This window comes from Nyctibius grandis, chromosome 7 (assembly GCF_013368605.1).
Source record: "Nyctibius grandis isolate bNycGra1 chromosome 7, bNycGra1.pri, whole genome shotgun sequence".
In the NCBI taxonomy this organism is placed as follows: Eukaryota; Metazoa; Chordata; class Aves; order Nyctibiiformes; family Nyctibiidae; genus Nyctibius; species Nyctibius grandis.
Genome location: NC_090664.1, coordinates 51,975,802 through 51,997,138, shown reverse-complemented (window position 1 = coordinate 51,997,138; position 21,337 = coordinate 51,975,802). Strand labels below are relative to the sequence as shown.

Here is a 21,337-nt window from a genome sequence, read left to right as displayed (position 1 = left end):
TTTTCTTGAACAGTTTAACACATTGGTCCCTGGACATTCTGCTCAGTGCCTGTAAGACTGCTTCTTCTTCCCGTCCATCCTCAAAGCTTGGCTCTCCCACATCAGCTATAAGATGTAAAAACTTGGATAGGTGTAATCATATACATATGTATCAATCCATATATTGATTCACAACAATACAAGACCAGCTGGGATTTGTATATATGCATAATCAGCACTACATGTATTGATTAACGATAACACAAAGCCAATTTGAATTTATATATTTGCATAATCGGCATTGCATGTATTGATTCACAATAAGACAAAACCAATTTGCAAATATGTATGTACTCCTGAATTGCACATAGCCACTTGGATGTCTCAACTCGTAGTTTGTGTGGAGTAGTCACCTCTGTAGGCCAATTCTACAAGTAGTTACATAGGTACCTCCAGACCCTGGGTGCACTGACAGCCTCTGCAAAACCTCATTCCCCCTCCGAGGGTTCGGCTGCTGGTGCTCCAGGCCAGCTTGGATGTGGCACAGCTGCAACCTGGGAGCAGGCTGCTGGGGAAGGAGCTGTGTGAGACGAGCTGGGAGAAGCCCTGTGGGGGGCTGACCCCTTTCACTCGGGAGCTGCCTTTGCTCCAGCCCTTGCCCCACGTCCTTGCCTGAGCGATGCTGCAGCTATGTACGAGCCTGGCCGCATCCCTCACTGACCCTCACCTTCCTGGCTCAATCTCGGAGCAGCCTCATCTCGTGCCCAGGCTGGTGCTCCCTGACCCTGCGCACAGGGCAGTTCACGTGCAGGGAAGCAAGAGACGTGCTCTCCTCGCCTGCGCCGGGCGGGACGCGGTGCGTGCTTTGGGGCAGGGGAAGCACAGGCACACACTCCTGACGCTGGGGATTAGCAGTACTGGGCCCTGTTCCTGAGCTGGCACCTGAGTGCTGTGGTCATGTATCTTTCTATAAATTATTACTTCACTTCATCACTCGCAGCCTCTTTTCATCACTTCTTTTCCTTCAGACTGATGACTGTTTTGGGATGGAAGGCTTTTTTCCTCTCTAGCTGGACCAAGGCCATTCAATGGAGTGAGCAGCAGGAGGTACTGAAAGAGAGATACTGTTAGCACTGTTTCCACATACCCAAAGACTGATCTTTATGCAGCTGAGATGACAAGGGATATCCCTTAAAATAAAGGCCAGCTTATTACCCATCTTCTCCAGCTCCTGTGGAACTAAATATCCCAAAGTTGCGAGAAGCTGCTGCACAAAGCTTCTTTATAGCTCTCAGTGTGCCTTCTTTGCTGGCTCCAGCTGCCCCTACACTCTGTTTTTCCTCAGTCCTTTCTTCAATATTTTTTCCAGTTGACTTAGTTATTACAGTACATGGACCAGACTGAGGAAAATACACCGAAGGTCGGAGCTGGCAGAGCAGGGCGAGCTGCGAGGGAAGTGCTTTTGCCATCCAATGACATCATCTGCGCGTTAATTGGTCACATTCCCGCGGATGGGAGGCACTGGCCAGCGTCCTTGGGCTTACTTCCGTGATACAGAACAGAGACGGTGCCTGTCTCCTGCCAGCCTCTTTCATTGCCAGCCTTCTGGCAAAGCTTAGGACATTTATAAAAACAGTACAGTACTTTATTTAGCCTCTAGTGAGAAAAAGTCACTTCACAGCTCCAGTTTAGGCACAAGGCACTAACAAGCAGATTTTTAAAAAAAAAACAACCTCACATAAAAACATTTCAAATGAATACATGAAAGTTGATTTGTATTCCAGATGACCTCGCAAATCAGGAGATTGAGCTATGCCTTTTATCTCCAGGGAAAGGGGTTCAAATCCTGATTAGCCCATAGAGGAAATTCTATTTAATGGTCTAATTTTGGTGGGCTGAAAAGCTGTTCCCTGCCTAGAACCACCATCTATTATGGCATGATTGGCAGTCTGCGTTCAAGACAGAACAAGAACTTCACCTCATCTCTACTCCTATTACTTCATCCTGCCATCAGCTCGCACTACCTAACCCTCCAGTCCCAAAGAGCTTGAGAAAATAGGGTTTGCAGCAGGAACGGAGTCATCGCAGCTGCGGCCGGGCAGAGCAAGTGCAAGCAGGTGGTTAATAGGGGCCGCGGTGGTGCCAAGAGGAGAATGGCGAGGTGGGAGAGGGGGGCCTGAGAAAACAAGAAGGAAGCTGTTGGAGGGAATTTTCAATGGAAGGAGATGGAAAGTAGACAAGAAGGGGGAGAAAAACAGGAATGAGGATGGACAGGGAAAGGATATGTGGATAAGCAAAGGGTGGGATGCAGCTGTACCTAAACCAAACCAAGTGTAACTCTGTCTGCGTGGCAGAAGGAAACGTCGGCGGTGGGAAGGAGTCTCTCAGGGTCACTTCCCTCAATGGTCTCACTGTGTCTGGTGTCCTGGTTGGTATAGAAATGCCCTTAGTCCTCAGCTCGTGCTGTTCGGTGACACGAGGATCTTGGCATTGTTGTTTGCCCAAGTCTTCATTCCTCAGACCACAAATGAGGATTTGCGAGACTGATCAGCAGCCAACTCAGGTCTCCCATCATATCTCTGCAGAAGCCACAGATTAAGAAAAGAAATGCTCATCTCTGGTCTAATCAGTACAGTATTTCCAAGATGTTTGGTTGTATTTCTTCTGTCAGCATGAGAAGCTCGTGTGGTGTCCTGCTAGGTGTTCTCTGCAGGCAGAGTAAGTGGAGGAAAGTAATAGAAATTTGTGCTGTGACACTAGTAAGCCTTATGACCCTGTTCTGTGCAGTGCTGTGAGCAGATACATCGTCACTCTAAGGTGGCTGCCCAAGTGGGTGAAAATCTGTAGGTGATGGCTCTGAAGGCATTGCTGCTCTCTTCAGCCATTTCATAGCCACCTTGGGTGTGAGAACAGTGAATGCACTTACAAGATACCTTTGTTTGGGGTGGTCTTTGGGACAACAAAATCTGAATGTAGAATGGCATTGACTGTAGGGAAAAATGTTATAAAATCAGCCTGATGATTAAGTGAGAACTACTGCACTTTGTGAGGAGAAATGCAAAAAGGGGACCTCCCGCCTGGGCAGCAGCACAGGGGAAGACTGGGAGTGCAGAGTGGACTCAAGGCTGAATATAAGGACAATACTGGACGTTCTTTCCTGGCTTCAGTTACTCCAGCAGCAAAAGCCGCTGTCCATAACCCCGTTGCTCATCATCTCCTCCCACCTGAGGTTTCAGCTTCTTCATACCTGTTTATACCTCAGCCTTACCTGGCTCTGTTAAACTCATGATTAGAAAACACCTGTTATTTGAATTATTGACTCCACCAGGATCGTTTACCCAGATTGCGTTAGGGAGCGATTATACGGCAGTTACGCTGCCTGACCTGGGAGGGGGAGAGCCCGCAGCTGAGGGGTGGTGATAAGCAGCTGGAGTGGGTGAAAAGAAATAAACTCTTCACCCAGCTCAGCTGCAGGCAGCACAGGATGTGTGACTGCAACCTAAGACATAGGAGATAATTATTCTACTCCACTTGGCACCGGTAAGGCTTCAGCTGGAATACAGTGTCCAGTTTTGGGCACGGCACTGTAAGAAAAATGTAGACAAACTGGAAAGAGTCCAGGAGAGAGACACTAGAAATATCAGAGGCACAGAAGGAACAACCTAGGAGGAAATGTTGAAAGGATTGTTTGTTTAGTCTGGGAACAGCAGAGCCTGAAGAAGAGACATGATAAAAATCTTGCAATATGTTAAAGTTTATTGTAAGGAGGATAGTGATAAATCTTTCCTCATGGCCACTGGGGGACAGGGAAAGAAGGAACCAGCTTCATTTGCAGCTAATAAAATTTAGATTTGACATTAAGAAAAACTTTCTAGATAAGAGGGCAATGAAGTAAAGCTAGCTAGGGAGTGCATGGGTCTTGTTAAAATTCATAATGAGGGCGTTTTATTCCATTAATGAGCATCGAAAGAATAAAGATGTTTCTTGTTTAAATAACTCCATTGGGCTAACGCCTGGGACTGGATTTCCACACGTCGACAGTACAACCATGTGGATACACTTGCAAGAAATAGCTCTTGGGCTGCACACTTCAGGGCTTATACTCTTTTTTCATGATCAGCGTGTACAAAACCCAGCAGCTTCTGACTGATCTCTTATTGTGGGATCTCTGCATATTGCTGCAATATAAATAAGCCATCATGTAACACAGGGATTTGTATAAAATTTTACAAATGCAGGAATAACCTTCCTCTTACGTTTTCATGTCTGGCTCCACTGTGTTTTTTTCCTTGCAGGTTCATATCCTATATCTCTAATCCCTTCTTTATAGATTTGCTGTGTGTGCACAGCTAGAGATATATCCCCTGATTGCTGTTAATCCTTTGAGTGTTTTTACATTATACGACATATGTCCAGCGAAAGTTCTGTCGTATGGTTTTAGCGATACTCACTGGTCCTCCAGCGACACTACTGGAAACACAAAATCGCACCATCGTGTTTCCATCTCAGGAAGTTCTCAGGCTGTGAACTGGGTTTCTCCCACAGCAGAGAATCAAAGAACCTCTTAATATTTTCAGAAGTTCAGTCTAATGTGTTTGCAAGCTTAGAAAAGAAACAGAAGGTTGGTCTAAAGGCTAGATGTGGAGGTAGGAAGTCAGCACACAGAGGTCCCACACTGGGTCTTTGGATTTGCCTATGACCTTGCAGGGGTCAAAATCATAGAATCAGAGAATCACAGAATGGTTTGGGTTGGAAGGGACCTTAAAGATCATCTAGTCCAACCCCCCTTCCACAGGCAGGGACACCTTTTCTCTAGACCAGTTTGCTCATCTATGACTGTAGCGGGTCAAAATTTTTTCTTGAGACTTAGGATAGAATATGGATTTTTTTCTCATGAAATAAAATCTACCAGGGAGTACATTTGCTACAGAATGCGCTTTCTAATCTTAATGTGTTTGGATTTTAAGTGTAACTTTAGGTATGAGTGTTTTGGATTTTCTGCTGCTTGGTTTTAGTTTAGTTGCAAGATCTGTTAGAGGTGTTTTACTTTAAATTCTTGATCTATGTGCTTAACATTCATTCCACCTTGAGATTAATTTATCTGTAAATGAACACTAATCAAGAAACTTGAAGTCATGGCTACTGTGGGATACCTCTAATATTTTGAAGATGAGTAATATTAAGCCTAAATCCCATTCAAAGAGTATATTCATTGGAGTACTAGAGCAGTACAAATCAGCAAAACAAAACAGCCAGTTAAACTGGGTTAATAGCTGCTTTGCTTTCCACAAAAGCACAGAGCACCCACAGGGTATTAATTACTATATTAATTAATAATTTTTTTACAGTTCTTTGCAGAAGATAGGTGTCTACGGCATCTGTTGCAAAGAAACATGAAGTGGTCAGTCTTGCCTATTAAAATAAGCAGGGAAAGAAAACCACATCTCATTGACCTCCTCTGCATGTTCACTGGGTGACAGGAGAACTTCTGGAGATGACTCGAGCCCTCAGCTCCATGGTGAGCCTCCTAGCCCCTAACTCGTGGTTGTTCTTCAGGGGATTAGGGTAACCACGTGCTCCCAGGTCTTCCTGCTAGAGCTGTCGCAACATGAAAGGTTTACAGGGATAGAAGGAGAAGACAGGAAAGCGGTGGAGGGAGAAGAGGGGGAACTCACCTGCCCTGATTTAGATACTGAACAAGTGGACTTCAAAGACTGTGTTAGTCACCCCAGGCTCCGCGTACAGTCAGTGTAGAGGAAAAGGAGCTCAAAAGAGATATTTGTCTCCTTTCAAGACAGGAAATGCCTGTTCCTCTGCTGCCTATATGAGACACCTAGGTATCTAGCTACTTGATAGGTGAAGTTAGCCGAGATGACCTTGCATGGCCTATTGGTTATAGCACTTTCCTGGGAGGAGGGAGCCTGAGCTCTGGCCTCTGCTCCGGGGACTTCTGATTGATAGAGTTTGTGCAGATTACAGATCATACAGATACAAGCAATGATGAAAGCACAGTCTCCCTCCTTTGCCCTGCCCAGGAGAGTGCATTATCATGGGGGGTGAGGTATTGCTGAGGAAAGTCGGAGATGCGTGTTTGAACGACCTCCTACAGGAGAAGGAACTCAGTCCATGCGCCACTTCCTGGAGAGTGCTCTGACCATTAGGCAACTGCCTAGAAGTGGGAACCGCCTCCTCTACAGTCCCTGCGCTGTTTGCGAGGCAGTAGTGACTACAATTACCTTTTGCAAAGAGGAAGACTCTACCATTGAGGTCTTGCCATGACCCAGAAGCCCTGACAGACTGGTCGCTTTAGGGGGTATAGGCTGAAAAGCAATATCAGAGGTCTAGATGGACTTGGAAGTGAGCTGAGTGCTGAACTTTTCAGGCTTGTCAGGCCTGAGGCTCTACCTAGGCAGGAGCATGAAACATCAAAGTTAAAAAGATGCCTCTTCACTCATCCATACCTGATGTCTAGGCAAAGCAAACCTGACATCTCTCTCACAGGGGTATCAAACCGAGCTCTTGCTGGCCTTCCCCTGGGTTTCTGACAGCCCTTGGACGGTCCATGGTAGATTACAGGGATGAGGCACTGGCTGAAGGGCTCTAGGTGACGGCTGCTCCAGGGCACTGCCGTTTTCCCAACGCCTTGCTGCACACCACGGTGAAAGCCTTGCAGGCAGAAGGCTGTGCTGCGGGCTGGTGGGAAGAAGAGCAGGGGGAGGAACGACACAACACATTACAGCCAGAGAAGAGAAAAGGACTCTGCATCAAGGATTATGCAACTTTTGACATGTCCTATATATCAAGATCCAGTACCCAGGAGCTAACACTGTGCCATGCCATGTTAGCAGTGCTTGCTTTAGACAGTTGTTGTTAAATGACATCACCGTCTTGTCAGAGGTTCTCCAGTTTCATGTCTACTACGCCCTTATGGGGTAGCTCCTCAGATAACGCCTGCTGTGCGGCACCAAGCCAGAGCTGCACACTGCATGTGCCTGTGCCCAGACAGTGGCAAGGGGAACCACTCTTATCTCCTGCGTCAGCTCCTTGCAGAAGGAGGGAGGCTTACGGATGAGCCCTTCACCCTACTGCAGACCAGCACCCATTAGGACCTGGTTTGCATTTAATTGCACCTCAGGAACAGGAATCCTCATCGTTTGGGAAGCAAAATCCTTTGGCACTGTAACCAGACCAAACCCATCTTTGCTGGCTTTATGGCCCTGAGAGCTTTTCCACATTTCACGTGGGACTGGGCTCTCAAATGCTTTTTACAAACTTGACCAACTCCCTCCAGCATCTGGTGGGGTTTGTTTTCCCACTGATATTTTGCTTATTTCAAATGAACTCCACACCTTGATTTATTTATATTTTTTTTTGCAGCAGAGAAATGGGCAAGTGAAAGTGCCTCACGTGTAGCATCTGGGAAGAGCGCGGAGGTGGCCAGGCAGGCGGTGCAGGGGTTTGGCACCTCGCGCGGGAATGAGCACATGCAGGTAGAATGTTATTCGGCTGCTCCTGCTGAGGGCTCGGCACTTCGCTCGCTGCTGAATCCTCAAGTCGAGCAAAAAGCAGCTGGTTAAGGTGGAATTTGAAAATCAGTCATAAGATAAACAGGTTGCAACATTACGCAGTCTCCAAGGGAAAAGCAGTGTGCAGCATATGTTCTTACTTTGGAAGATATTTAAAAAAACCCAAAACTTTAATGGACCCTTTACGGGCTTATGCTAGTGGAGCTGTTAATTAATTAAATAACTATATGTGAATGGCATCCATTGGGAAAGAGCCTCGCAGCTTCCAGATGCCAGTTATTGGCCCCATTATGGGCCTAAAACTATTACAGTAAATCATTACGTGCTCCAAGATGAACTGGCACACGATTGCTGTGAGGAAGGATGGAGCTATTCTCACTTGTGCCATTTGGTGCCAGTTTTTATCTAGTGAGATTAATTAGTACTTTGAGAAGTTCAAGTCAGAGCTATAAAATATTAAAGGGTATTCTGTCAATGGAGTGGAGACATGCTTAAGCAGGGCTTTTAAAACTTTTGGATGTTGACGGATAGATAGGAGTTGGAAGAGATAATGAGCAACATCTGATTTTGATTTTTTTTAAAAAATAAAGTTGGATTTATAGCTAGCAGGACTGCACGAAGTCTCCTTTGTGTGCTGTGGGAATACTCAGAGGAGGACATTAAAGTTTATCACTGAAGTTCAGGTGCCAGGTAAGCAAACAGTTTCTCAGGCCAAAACCAATGATTTAAGGCAGTTATTCCAAACACAAAATCAACCAGAAAGTATTAAATAACCTTTTAGCCTGGATCCCCCGCCGGGAGGGGAACATTTCCTGACATTGGATGGCAGCCTAGAATCTATGATCTGGCCTAGAAATAGCTTTTTTTTTCCCCATTTTTAATTAATAAGCTATAAATTTTTACCTCAAATGACCACTATGGACCTTTCTGTCTTTTTAGGCTGTGAGAGATAAAACCACTGAGTCACCTACATCTTCCCTTGCCCAGACAGTCTGTCCTTTGAAAATCTTCTTGCCTGCTCAGTCTGTTTTGAGCCCAAAAGCTTGAGTACTGAAGAGGCACTCCAGGGACTGTTTATACAGTTTACCCAATAATTAGTTTTTGGAGACATTAATTCATGGGCAGACACTTCCTCTGAGAAATTATTCCACAGCTGAAGGTCCTCCCGCAGCTGGACAAGGCAGGCTGAGCACACGGGCCCGGAGATTTCACGGTCCATCAGCCAGAGCTCAGGAGGAGAAGTGCCGAAGGGACCTCCGCCGCCGTCCCCTCGCTCTGAGCCCGGTCCTGACCACACGCGAACTCTCTTGCCTGAGTGTGGTGGTTCAAGTGGGGCCGAGGGGGCTACAGGGAGCTGCAGCGGTGGCTTTGCTGATGCTGATAGGCAGCGATAGCCCTCCCACGCAGCCCCGCTGGGGCAGACTGAGTGATGCTATCGCTGATAGATCTCTGCTGCTTATCGCAACAACCTGTTTGCCCAGAAGGACAGACGAGATCTCCCACGGCTCAGTGGGAAAGCGTCCTGGACCGCTCTGGCATGAACAGCCTCCGCATACGCCCCCAGTACACTTACCAGGGGTGGCAGAGGGGCTGCAAGTGAAATGCAGCTCTGCTGCTTGGCTGCTTGCATCCAGGTCAGGCCAATTGCTTGGAGGGCAACATCTCTTTCCTACACCATGGTGTACAGGACACAATGTAGACTGTGTGTCCAACAACTGTTCACCACGGATAGAAAAATTAGGTCTTTACTGGTTGTGAAGAGTCACAAGAGAATTGATATCTCAGGAAAACCAATCTCATCTCAGTGCTGCTCCTAGAGTGAAGGTAGGGCCACAGTCAGAAACCACATTCACACAAATGCTACCGGGAAGTGCAACTTACTGTGTGAGAAAAGCATGAGTAAGAGTTTGCTGACTAAATCCTAGTTAAAGGAAATAAATTGATTTATTATATGAGCGTGACAAATTGAGGCACCGGTCTTGCAACTTGGGCTGTGCGAGCAGAACTCTGTGTCCACGTGGCTCTGATAGGGCCCAATAAGGCTGAGAACTGGGTCTTGTAGTTGCCAAACCGGCAACATAGCTGGCTCAATAGCAAAAGGTTGGGAAGTTTGTGTTTATACTTTTCTGATGCGCCTGAGATTTGGGTGGGAGCCATGGGACCTGCAGCACCTAAGCTGAAACACGAGGACAGACAGCTGCTTTGTCAGCAGGGCAGCCTTCCCCCGTGTGTGCGCTGGTAAGACAAGCAATGCCTTTTCTGTTTTTAAATGAAAACAAATGGCTTTTAGGACCTTGGATCTGATGAGGGGAGTGTCACCATGTGTCCAACACAAACAAAAAAACAAGCTGAGCCAAGGGCAGCCCAGAGCTTGTCTCCCATTCCCTGGCTGTAACCACAGGAGACTCCTCTTGGCTTGTGTGAGAGTGGGAGGGAATGCAATCCCCAAGCAAAAAATGTTGTTTCTACTTGATAGTTTAACATTACGTAGGCAGCAGTTATGCTTTTGTACTGAGCGTAATCTGCTACTCTATGCAGCCTTAGACTGGCCCATCCTTTGCAGTAGAGAAAACAAAACTGAGATAGGAAAAATGCAGCTACTTTTTTTCTGTGACACAGATTATTATATTTTGTTGGGTTTTTTTCAGAGTAGAACATTTATACCCAAAAGACTAGTGTGGTGTTAGGTCATCAACATAATGACTGATGTGTTTGATGGGAAAGGGCTACAAGTGACCAGGGCATGAAGAGTATAGGGGACTGGCAAGAGAAGATGTTTAGATCATGGATTTTGATCCAGAAGAAGGTGGAAGTGAGTGCAAGCCATCACAGTCTGGTAACGGGACACTGGGCTCTGTGCAGTGAGCCTGCAGGTACCACTACAGGCCTCTGAATCACCATGTGTGATGACAGCGAGTGTCAGCACAGCCTGCCTGCCTTCTCCAGTCATCACCAACGGGCTTGGAGTGTGCATGTGCTTTCCAAGCCACCATAATCGATTTTTCATGCCCCATGTTTTGAGTGTTTTGGGAAAGATGTAGGAAAAAGGAAGCCAGCCATATATGATGATAGTACAGTCAGTGGTGGATTTTGAACTTTCCAGTTGGAGGAATAATGGACTACTGTTAGAAATCTGGTTGTTACTTATATTCTGGCAGACACAGCTGGAGAAAAGCTTCAGGTATGGATGCAAAGTCCAGTTTGACTTTGTAAAGATGTATGCATACCCTTAACTTTAAAGATACAAATTTCCCCGTTGACTTCCCTGGAACTATTCATGCATTAAACATCTGCATGAGCCTTTCTTGAAATAGGGAATATAAATGAGACTACCAAAATAGTTAACCAGAAATACTTTCTGTACAATGAAATAGGAAAATTTACAAAGGGTGTGCACATAGGAGCTCTTAGGAATAGATAAAATCTAGGCCACATTGTTAAAGGACAAGGCAGTGTTGCTTATGTACGAGAGGGTGTTTCCAGCCACCCATAGGGCAGAGTAGAGTGCACTTTGCATTCATTACATTAATTAAGCAATTTAGTGGAATTTAGCATGTGGCAGATTGGCAGGAGGCAACTTTAACTTGGGTTGTGCAGCTGAAATCCTTCCGTTGTGTTGACAACCCCGAGTCATGCCAATAGAGCAGCACTCTTGGTTATGCATTTCTGTTGGTGGCTTCTGTGCAAGGTTAAACTTAAACAATGCCATTAGGGCCCAACAGAGAGAACTGGTAAAAATGAACAAGATCTACATGACTTAAGCACTTGTCTGTTGTGGGCAAGATATCCAGAGTCTGGTGATGAATAACAAGTTATCATTCAAGGAGTAATAGGTTGCCCAGAGAAGCTGTGGGTGCCCCCTCCCCGGCAGTGTTTAAGGCCAGACTGGACAAGGCTTTGAGCAACCTGGTCTAGTGGAAAGGTGTCACTGCCCATGGCAGGGGGGTTGGAACTAGATGATCTTTGAGGTCCCTTCCAACCCAAACCATTCTGTGATTCTGTGATTCTATGAGTAGCTTCTCTGGATTAGTAGGACTTCTTCTATTAGTTATGAGTCTCTAATTATTTTTTTTTTATTATTCACATGGGAAATATTTCCATTTTTACTGTCTGTATCTGCTTCTTCACATTGTTTCAAGCCTGTTTTTCTTGATTGGTTTATTGTTTAGCTTATGCTGTAGTCCATGGCCACATTTGTCAATGTTTGCTACACAAACTTCCAGCAAATAAGCAATATTGTGACTTGAGCTAGTGGTTGGAGATGAACATGAACCCAGCCTACAGCACTATCGAATCTATTTTGTGGCTGAAGGCCACTTCTTTTTGCAAAGCTGCACTATACGGAAACCTTTTAAACTTGTGTTTGCTAAATCATCTTAAAACAGACCTTTAAGCTTTGCTGTTTCATGGCAGAAGTTTTGGCAAGCTGCATTCTCAACTATCTTATCTATCTTCTATGTTTCCTTTCATGAATTAAAAATGGATATCTGAACAAGGCCATCAGCTCTAAGTCTACAAAGAGGAAACTCCTTGTTCAGGAGTACTTAAGGCTTTTATACAGTTGCATAGGATTGGGGGCAGTTTGGTTCTTTTATCACGACTACACCCTGACGTCTCTTTTCTTCTGTAGTCAAAACCTAATGTCACCCACCCAGGATGATCAGGGTCTGCTTTTGAGTATCAAACCCAATGAACTAGTGAGAAGGAGACCTGTGGGGAAACAAGGCAAGTCCAAAGTGAGATGAGGCTCCAGTCTCTATTCCAGTCTCTACTTGTATTTATTCTGGTTTACAGTGGGCTGCTTTTGGCAAGGGGAGATGCACTGCTCTGAGCTTTGGCACACTGTTTCAGACAGGGAGGAAATTTGGGACGGGAGACCACAGCATAAGAAAATGGACCTTGCATTCAGTTTTCATTAAACATGCTGGAGCTAAAGGGTTTCTCCATTCCCTTTGAATGTTCTGTTTCGAATCGTGATGGCTTTGCAGGGTGAAATGCCTTCTGTCCTGTCTGGGTGTTGCTGTTGTTCACAAGAATCCTAGAGGCAGCTAAATGGATGGTTAGTCTGTGGGTGAATTAACATTTTAGTTTTAGAACCTCCTACCCCATAATTATACTGAATGGTTTTTGGAAAGAGAGTCTGAAAACCTACCTGCTTCCCAAGAATATAATGGTTTTGGCTTCAAATAAATGGCAGGACAACAGTGATACTGAAATCCTCCAGAGCAGCGATTAGCCAGTCACCAAGTCCAAATACCGGGAACTCAGCACATTTTGAACTTTTACCCTGGCATTTGGTGATCTCTTACCCTAACAGAAAGCACTTTCGTTTGTGTTTCCTTTATTTTCCTATAAGCTAGACCTTACTTTGGAGAAAACAGGTTGTAGGATCAAAAGATCTAGAAAATCAGCCTTGCTGTGTCTGTATATTTCCATCTTCAGGCTGTAACTCAGCCGTGCTGTATATGTAAAAGTGCAAATTCAGAAGGAATAGTTCAAGGTTTTACTCCTGGCTTTCAGACACTGCAGAATTCTGTTCTCTTTATACCCAGTGTGTTCATTTAAATACCTCTGTCGCTCCGCCTGCACTGTCTTCTAGCACTCCCTCCTACTTCTCCCATTGCCCATGATATCTTTGGTCCATCCATGAGCAGAACACCACTGCTGTGTAATGTGCAGTCCAAACTGGAGTATGGCTTCAGTCCAGAAAATAAACCCAGAGACTCTGTCCCTTTCTTGCCTTTCGCATCTCAAATCTCCGGTGGGTAGGATACCACACACACTAGATGACTTACCAGAAAAGGAAGCATTGGGAAATTTTGTTTCCTGGAAGAGATATTAGTAGGGGTAATAAAACCCAAACAAACACAAAAAGGAAAGCTTGTTTTGAAATCTCGATGCTCTGTTATGCTGCTCTGACTTGTTCATGTTCGGTTCATGGCCAATACTGCTACGGTTGGGTAAAATGTCATCGAAACTGGTAGATACAACCTCTGTCCTTCATCAGAGCAGCAAAACCACTTGAGTTTCTTTACAAAACAAAAGGGACTTCAACAGAAAACACAGGCATGTGATATTGCCAGAGCAGAGCCGTGTGTAGAGCGAAGGACTTCGATCAATATGAGAGAAGGGGGTTTACTTGGTGGTTTCTGTACTCTGGGACAGTGGTTAGGAGTCACTACCAGCGCATTCAAGCATTGTGCTCTAGAGAGGAGACGAGCCTGCTCTCCCCGTGCCAGGAGGAGCATCCCTCCAGGAGCCTGGGTGAAACACTCCTTTGGGCTGTGCTGCTGGTGGTCGATCACTGGGGGGATTTGCTGACGTCATTGTGAGTTGATCTGCAACCAGCGAAGACCTGAGAAATGTCAGAAATTCCCATTTCCACTGCTGAGAGAAGCTGATTTGCTCCTGTGGAAAGCATGATGAAAATCAGGCACATTAGGATTTACCTTCTGAGGCTGGGGAGGGGTCTCACTTACACCCCTGCCGTGGTGGGAGATGAAACCTTTGCTGAGCAGTTAGCAGCCAGCAGTGCCTTCGGGAGGCCGAGCGCTGCCTCGCTCAGTGCCTTCGGGAGGCCAGATCCGCTGATCGTGGGCGCTCCCTGGCAGGCACCAGGCAGCTGAGCCCTGCCTGCCTCCAGCTAAGCACTGACTGCTCTTCTATTTAACCACACCTGTGGGAGCAAAGGAGAAAGTTCAGCCAGTTGTTAGGATGCTGATGGGATCCCACAGGACAACTCCACAAAACTGTGCTAGCAAATACTATTGTGCATCTGCTGTGAGGGCCGGGGATGTTTAAGTTACTCTCTTCAGCCAGAGACTTCAGGCATAATATGCTCAGGGCGCTTGTGCAGGCCCTATCAATCAATGGGAAGGGTTTGCAGCGTCAACTTGCAAGGTTTGTTGTGGACAGGATCGCAGAATGATCATATTTTGACCGCCTCCGTGGTTTTTAAAGATGGTGAGCCCTTTAACTGCATGGGCTATTCAAATACCTGGCTCTACTGGCTTCTGTAACTTCACTGCCTATGCAACTGGTCTATACCATTTGCTTAGGGTATTCATAAATTTTATTAATAACATCATTTTTTTTCTGAGGGGTGAAAATACAAGCATCTGTATAATTTCACAAAATGTGACTTTATTGTCAGAAAAGTGCCACTGATACATACGGTAATCGAAGTGCAAACAGTGGCAGTAGTCTCACTGCAGAAACACAAAGTTAAGGCGTTAAAATAAAGGATGAAGGAAAGTTCAGTCATGACCTTGTAAGCAAAACTCCCCACCATGGGGCAAGACTGCTCAGCAGCCATGGGGACAGGGTGGCCTCTCACCAGCTTCCCACTTGCCAGAGGGTTTGAACTGTGTCCCCTCTCCAGCTGGAAGGAGCTGTGACAGGAGCTTCGAGTGGCCATGTGCTGTTCCCACCAGGACATACTCGGAAAAGTTCAGAGGAGCAGAACAGCAGCTCTGGTGGTATGTCCTCTCCAGCCAGGTTTTCCTCTTCATGGTGGCCACTGGCTGCTCCTGCAACTTCCTGACCATTTGAGAGTCTGTTTGCTGTTTCCAGCTAAGCAATTCCTCGCCATTGTGGGCATTTTTCTACAGGCTCTTGAGTGAAACGGAGCCCTTTGCCTGCCAACTTCTGATGACCATACAGCGTTCCTTCCTCCCACGCTTTAGCAAAGCCTCGAGGAGTTCCCCAAACAGCCTGCCCTCTTCTCTACCCCTTCCCCTCTCACTTCCCTACCCAATCTGGGCAGTAGTTAACACCCAGCTTCTGGATGGTTTGGCTGTGTGAGTTGATAGCCTCGCTGGATGAGAAATTAATAAGCTCTTATTCATTATTCACCTTTGCAACAGACAATTTTTATAAAATACACTTCACGGTTTTATGCCCCAGAGCCTCTTCCCACTTGTGGTATAGCTCTGCCTTGGAGACTCTTTCCCAGCTGCCCTTCCATGCATTTTGAACCTGGAGCAGAAGAAACCTCCATCATTTCAGGGGTGGCCTCACGTGCCCAAGAAGCTGGGTTGTTCCTCCACTGCATTGCATTTTACATCAGTGAGGCAGAATGTTATCAGCCTTTGTGTTAACTGTGTGGGGAACCCACTGACGTCCAGTTAGGAAATGTCATCATACTTGCACTGCTACAGCCCATACGTTCATTGGAGGGCATGACCCTAGCCATGACCCAAAACAGTAAAGGCATGCTGCTTTCTGAGGAAGGCTAAGGTGAACCCAGCAAGTGACATACCACTGGAATTCACTGGGCTAACACCTGATGTGGCACAGCTGGAATGGGACAACTGCCACTGTGCAAAGCAGTGAGAAGGTTCTCCTGACCTTATAATGTTGGGGACACGCGGTAATTCTGTACCTAAGTACAGTAATTTCTGTACCTAAAAATCCCATTTTAGATTTCCTAGGAAGATGTTGGGTTTTTTTTTGGTTCTGCTAATGCCATTTTATAGCAAGCTGTGGGTCTCTCTGGGACTAGTCTTACTCGTGCCTTGTGAATTGTGGTGTGCCACGTGGTGCCTTGTTTACTTACTTCTGCAATCGTTCTTCACCCGATCAGAAAAACACTCTGCTAATATTTTGCAAGTCAAAAGCAGCTTCAGAGTTGTTAAAACTGCCTGCGAATTTACTGGGCAGAAACCAGCCTGCTTTGATGAGATCCCCACTAACGTACACCGATTTTCTAAACGCATTCATTGCATGGGCCAAACACAGCATAGATTTGTTACATGACTGTGAGATAATACTTGAAGTTGTGCACTCCTGTGAAAAAGGGTTCTTCCTTGAACCTGGTGAACAGAGACTGGGGCTCAACTGGGGGCTCAGAGATGGCACTACTGAAGCGCTGACCGAGTCCGGAGGATGGGTTTGCAGTTGATGGGCTGGCCATTCAAAGGGTGCGGACTGGGTATTGCATTTTCACTGACCAGTGTCATCATACTGGATACGCAGAGGACTGTTAAAGTTGGAAAGCGGGGCTCAGACCTGCCCCAGATGACAATGCCCAGCACCACCTACCAATGCACACAGTATCACTCACATGCAGTGAAGGCAAATGTGATGATGTTCTCTAATCTCAGCAGCTCTGCTGTTTGTATTACGGAGGAGGAGGCTGGGAGTCCACGGAGGTGTTGGACTGGAGACAGAACTATCAGTGATGGAGTTTGTGCAGAGCTTTTGAGATGCACTTCAGCAACAGTACTGCCCACCACAGCATGGTCTTCTCTCTAAAGTGTGAGAGTATGCGGATACTCGTAAGTCAAAAATCCTATTCACCCCTTCACAATATGGACAGTTGGTAAGGGAGATGTAGAGTCTGTTCCTTGACCTTTGCCAAGCCACCTTCGAGGCCTTGACGTCTGTCTGCCACTGCCAGGAACCTCATGGCCTTGCTTGGCCTCTTTTTGTAGCAATGACCTAAAAATCTTGTTCTTCTTACACTCAAAACCCAAGATTTCTTCTCTTTCATATCTCCTCCCAGGGCTATAAGAGGCCTTTAGCACAGGCCCAGGTAGATGTATGAGAAAGAAGCCTGGCAAATGGTTTAAATTAAAAACTATAGTGGCTGTGCCAATTCCTCCAGTATGAGAGTGCCAAGATCCAGAACATGGCTGTTCACCAGCATTTGGCAAGGCAGTGACATCTTGTCACTGCTGTCCTTGAGCACTGAGGCCCACACAGGTGCATCGACCAGTTGGTTAGGGCAGGATGCAAAGCAGTGTGGGAAAGCAGAGGGAAGACTGCCAGACTTTTCCCAAGGAAAGTCATGGCCATGTTTCTTCAGAATCATCTACTCCAATGTGACGTTAACAGGATGAGGTCTCCAAAGCTATTTACCAGTTACACTGATGTATCACATGGGTTCAATCTTTTATACTCAGGTATTGCAGTCTGCACTAGTAAGGAAGGGTGTAAACTCTCAGCAAAGGAGAAAACTATCCACTGCCAGTAAAGCATGGTCCTGACATAGCTGTGTGAGTGCTCTTGGAGCTCAGTGCTGACTGTTGGGAAGATGACTAGAGCTGCAGGGGGAAAAAAAACATAAAAGAAACTAGTCTGTTTTTACATTTAATGCCTCCTGGCTTCAGAGGAGCAGAGTTTTACATCTTCATTATAAATAAGCTATACACCATCTACACAGTGCAATCCATCACCAGTTTCATCCCTTGGCGGGAAGAACCTGCAGGTCAGCTATGGCCAGCTTTATACTGGAAAGCTTTACCGTGCTAGACATGTTGCTAGACAGTTCAAGAATCCTTTTGTCGTACTACACGTCATTCATAGCTCAGTGCCGTTCTGCTGTCTTCTTTCAGGCACAGGGATGGCCAGACCTCTTATTTCGATGACTGCTGCAGAGCATCAGTTTTCTACCCAGAAGATCATGCAGATGCATTGTACTGATGCTCCTTGCCTTGTCTGGAAGTTTTTTCCACTGCCAAAGTCTTCCAAGCTCTTCCAGTGTTTCCCCTTCTTCACAAAATCCACAAGTCCTTTGCTATTCTATAGTTGTTGGAAACATTAAAACTGTCTGCAGGTGAGTATTCACCGCAACCTCCTACACAAGCTCGAGTTTGGTGGCATGGCATGGCTTTCTCCTCAGGTGGCTATTAAGTTTGGCATAAGGCTTGCTGATCGCAAAATGATGTTGCCCATTGCCCCGGTATGATATGTGGATATCAAAAATACAGTTGAATAAAGAAGTTCAAGAGCCAATTATTAGAGCAGCCTCAGAAAATAACTAAAATGTCATGTTCTTCTTCAGGACATGGTCCAAGCCTTCTGTCCAGCAGCCATCAAAATGGTATTGTCTTCTGCCTTTGTCCATTAGTCTCCAGTAAAAATACAACTGCAGGTGTGTTTCCACAGGTATGTGGAAAATACAACTGCAGGTATGTTTATCTTCTGCCATTTCCAAACACTACGGAAGATTAAGTAGCTGGAATCAGTTATGTAAGAAAAAGGAAGCTTGAATTTTATGTGCAAGTACAAACTTAAACCAAGCAAACTGTTATTTGTATTTTATTTGTTCTATTAAAAAAGTCAAGGAATACAGAGAACTTTTTGCTAATTATATAAAAATGACATTTTCTTTCCAGGTGTCCATAGAAATACTGGCTTATTTAAAAATAAATACAAAACCTGCAAAATACCTTAATTTGCTTTAGCTAAAAAGCTCTCTCATTATAAAAAGGATGGGAAAAAAAGGGTGAACTAGTTCCTCTTTCTTTCAAGCCTGCTGCTTTAATTCAATGTTGCAGATGAAGCAACAAACAAAAATTCTAAGGAATATAAAAAGTTCCTGTGCCTACAAAAGCCTTAATAATACAACACTGAGCTAAAGAACAATGACCCTGACATGAAAGGATTTTCATTTCTAAGAAATCCTGGATAAATTAGAGTTTAGGAATACGTGCATTCTGTCCTCATACTTAATGATATGCAATGGCATTTACCTTTTGCGGGGCCGACTTCCAGCGGCACAGACCTACTAACCCAAAATGTGCTTCCTCCCTGGACACTGAGCTGTGGCAGCACAGGTCACTCCAGGTTAGAGAGTGGGCTGGAGCCTGGGCAGTAACCTAGGTCTAGGGGAAAGAGGAGAACTTGGATTTAATATTATGTACTAAAGATAATGCTATGTTTAATATACTGTTCCTGGCTCATGAGGAGAAGCTGCATTCTCCACTAACTATGATTTCCACATAGTTTTAGTGGAGAAAATTATCCATTAAAAAAAATAGTAAAAACCATTTTTATTACCCACAGTTAATTAAGGCACAAACAAAATTGCTGCTTCCCAGGTTTTTCATCACTGCATCTTTCTTAGACTTGTATCCTCAAGGTTCATTTTTCCAAATGGTGTAATTCTTACAGATAAGGGCAGTGCACTCCCAGATCGCATACTGCCCATCCCTCCTGCAAACTCCCAGGGATATGCAGATGCTCAGCATCTCTGAAAGCCAGGCTTGCTAGACATCTAAAACAAATGTGTAGAGCATGAATATTACAATTACCAGAGAATTAAAAAAATCTGTCTGCATTCAAAGTAAAAACAAAACTGGGAAATTTCAAAATTTCCTGAGGTGCTCTTTTTGATCAATTAGAACTTTGCCTTCATTTCAATTTAGGCATTTATTTTATAGTACAATGCAAAATATAAACTACATTGTGAACAATATAAAAGCTTTTTTTCCAGATGGGAATGCCAGAACATTTCCTTTGTTTTTTTTTCTCAAACATATTTTTTAGCAAGTATGATTTTATGAAGCAGTTAATCTGCAGTGGAGCTGTATTCTCTGATAGAAAAGGGGACTGCTTTTTTTTTTTTCTGTGTAGTAGAAATTATGTAGTCCTATAATTTTCACATTTAAAAGTTCTGTAGTTCAACTTGAATCTTCCCAGTTTTTTACAAAAAAATGCAAGTCCGTATGTCCTTTATCGTAATTCCCAGTGGAAGTGTCTACTCTACCCAAGCATCTAACTTGGGTCCAGTCTGGGCTAAATGGTTGTTTTTCAGTATTTGGGTATTTCTGCAAGTTCTGAAATAAATAAAATAAATATTGGTGCTGATGGAAGAGAAAGCACAAATAAAATGACAGTCTCTCAAATCATCACCTTTGCAGAGATGTTGAAAAGGCAAAGTTTGGTCACGGCTCACAAGAAAAGAACTGATGGTGTGAATAAGCAATCAGATGGCAGGTTTTGAATGAGAGGGGGAAAAAAAAGGAAGTTTTCCCACAGAAAGAATAATTAAACTGAACTCATTGTGAAAAGACACGGTGAAACCCAAGAGGGTAAGTTAAAAATGGATTGGATGAGTTCATGGATAGGTCTGATCAGTGGCCATCAAAGACTGGTCTGACCGCAGGCTCTGGTCAGGAGCTCCCCATGACCCACGCTGTGGGAGGCTGTGCCAGTGAAAACTGATTTTTCTCACACTCCTCCCAAAACCCTTGGTACTGGCTGCTGTTAGACGTAGGACACTCATTATCTCTAAAAAAATCCAGCCAAATCACAGAGATGCCAAATTCTGTAAACAGTACAGATACACGCTCCTGGCTGGATACACAGAAGTCTGGGAACACGTGCTGAACGATACACAGCTGGGAATCCAGATATACATTCAGCTTGAAAAAGCTGGCTACAGAAATCAGGAAATTAAGTGTCTCACAACAGAGCTTTTTAGGCATCTTCCTCAAAAAGATACTGTGCTAGATACTTCTTCTTAATATGCATTTTTGTAATAATCTGTTCAATCTAAACTATAAAACGTGCTGTGCAACATGACTGAACGAATATTGCTGTGAGAAATATTTTCCCCTTGTTTGAGTCATTTAAATTTGTAAGCTAATGTAAGTTTTTGTATTAAATAATGTACTGTGTGCAATTTTCTTTCTTGTAAAGCACTTGAAAGCTTTCAAAGGGCACTCTAGGTTAATAAATAATATGACATTCTTTGCCAGAACTGTAGGGCATTTCCCATAAGTTCTGAATTTTCTTTGCCAGAATTGCAGCATGTTGCTTGCCAAATCCTGCACCCAAATGTTCTACATGTGGCAAATACATATTGGTAAAGGCCAGAGGCATGGCATTCCTGGATTTCTTAGAGAGAGTGGGGGAAGGGAAAGAAGTGGGAGGGAATAATGAGGGAGGGCAGAGAAAAAAAAATTATGTCTGTGCATACATCTGAAAAAAAAAGAAAACCAACAAAAAAACAACCCCCCACACCCAAAACAACCCATAGCCCACATTTCATTATTTTCAAAGGCTACACTGTTTGCTGCACACAGCACAAACTCACAGGTACC

At 44.8% G+C, this 21,337-nt stretch overlaps 1 long non-coding RNA gene across 2 annotated transcripts in view; it reads left to right on the top strand.

The window, feature by feature from the left end:
- Nucleotides 1-21,337, top strand: part of LOC137665489 (uncharacterized) — a 56,624-nt gene that overhangs the window by 24,459 nt on the left and 10,828 nt on the right. For both annotated transcript variants that reach the window (XR_011048516.1, XR_011048517.1), the window contains exon 2: nucleotides 17,843-18,063. This is a non-coding gene — a long non-coding RNA (uncharacterized lncRNA). The remainder of the gene's footprint in view (nucleotides 1-17,842; nucleotides 18,064-21,337) is intronic.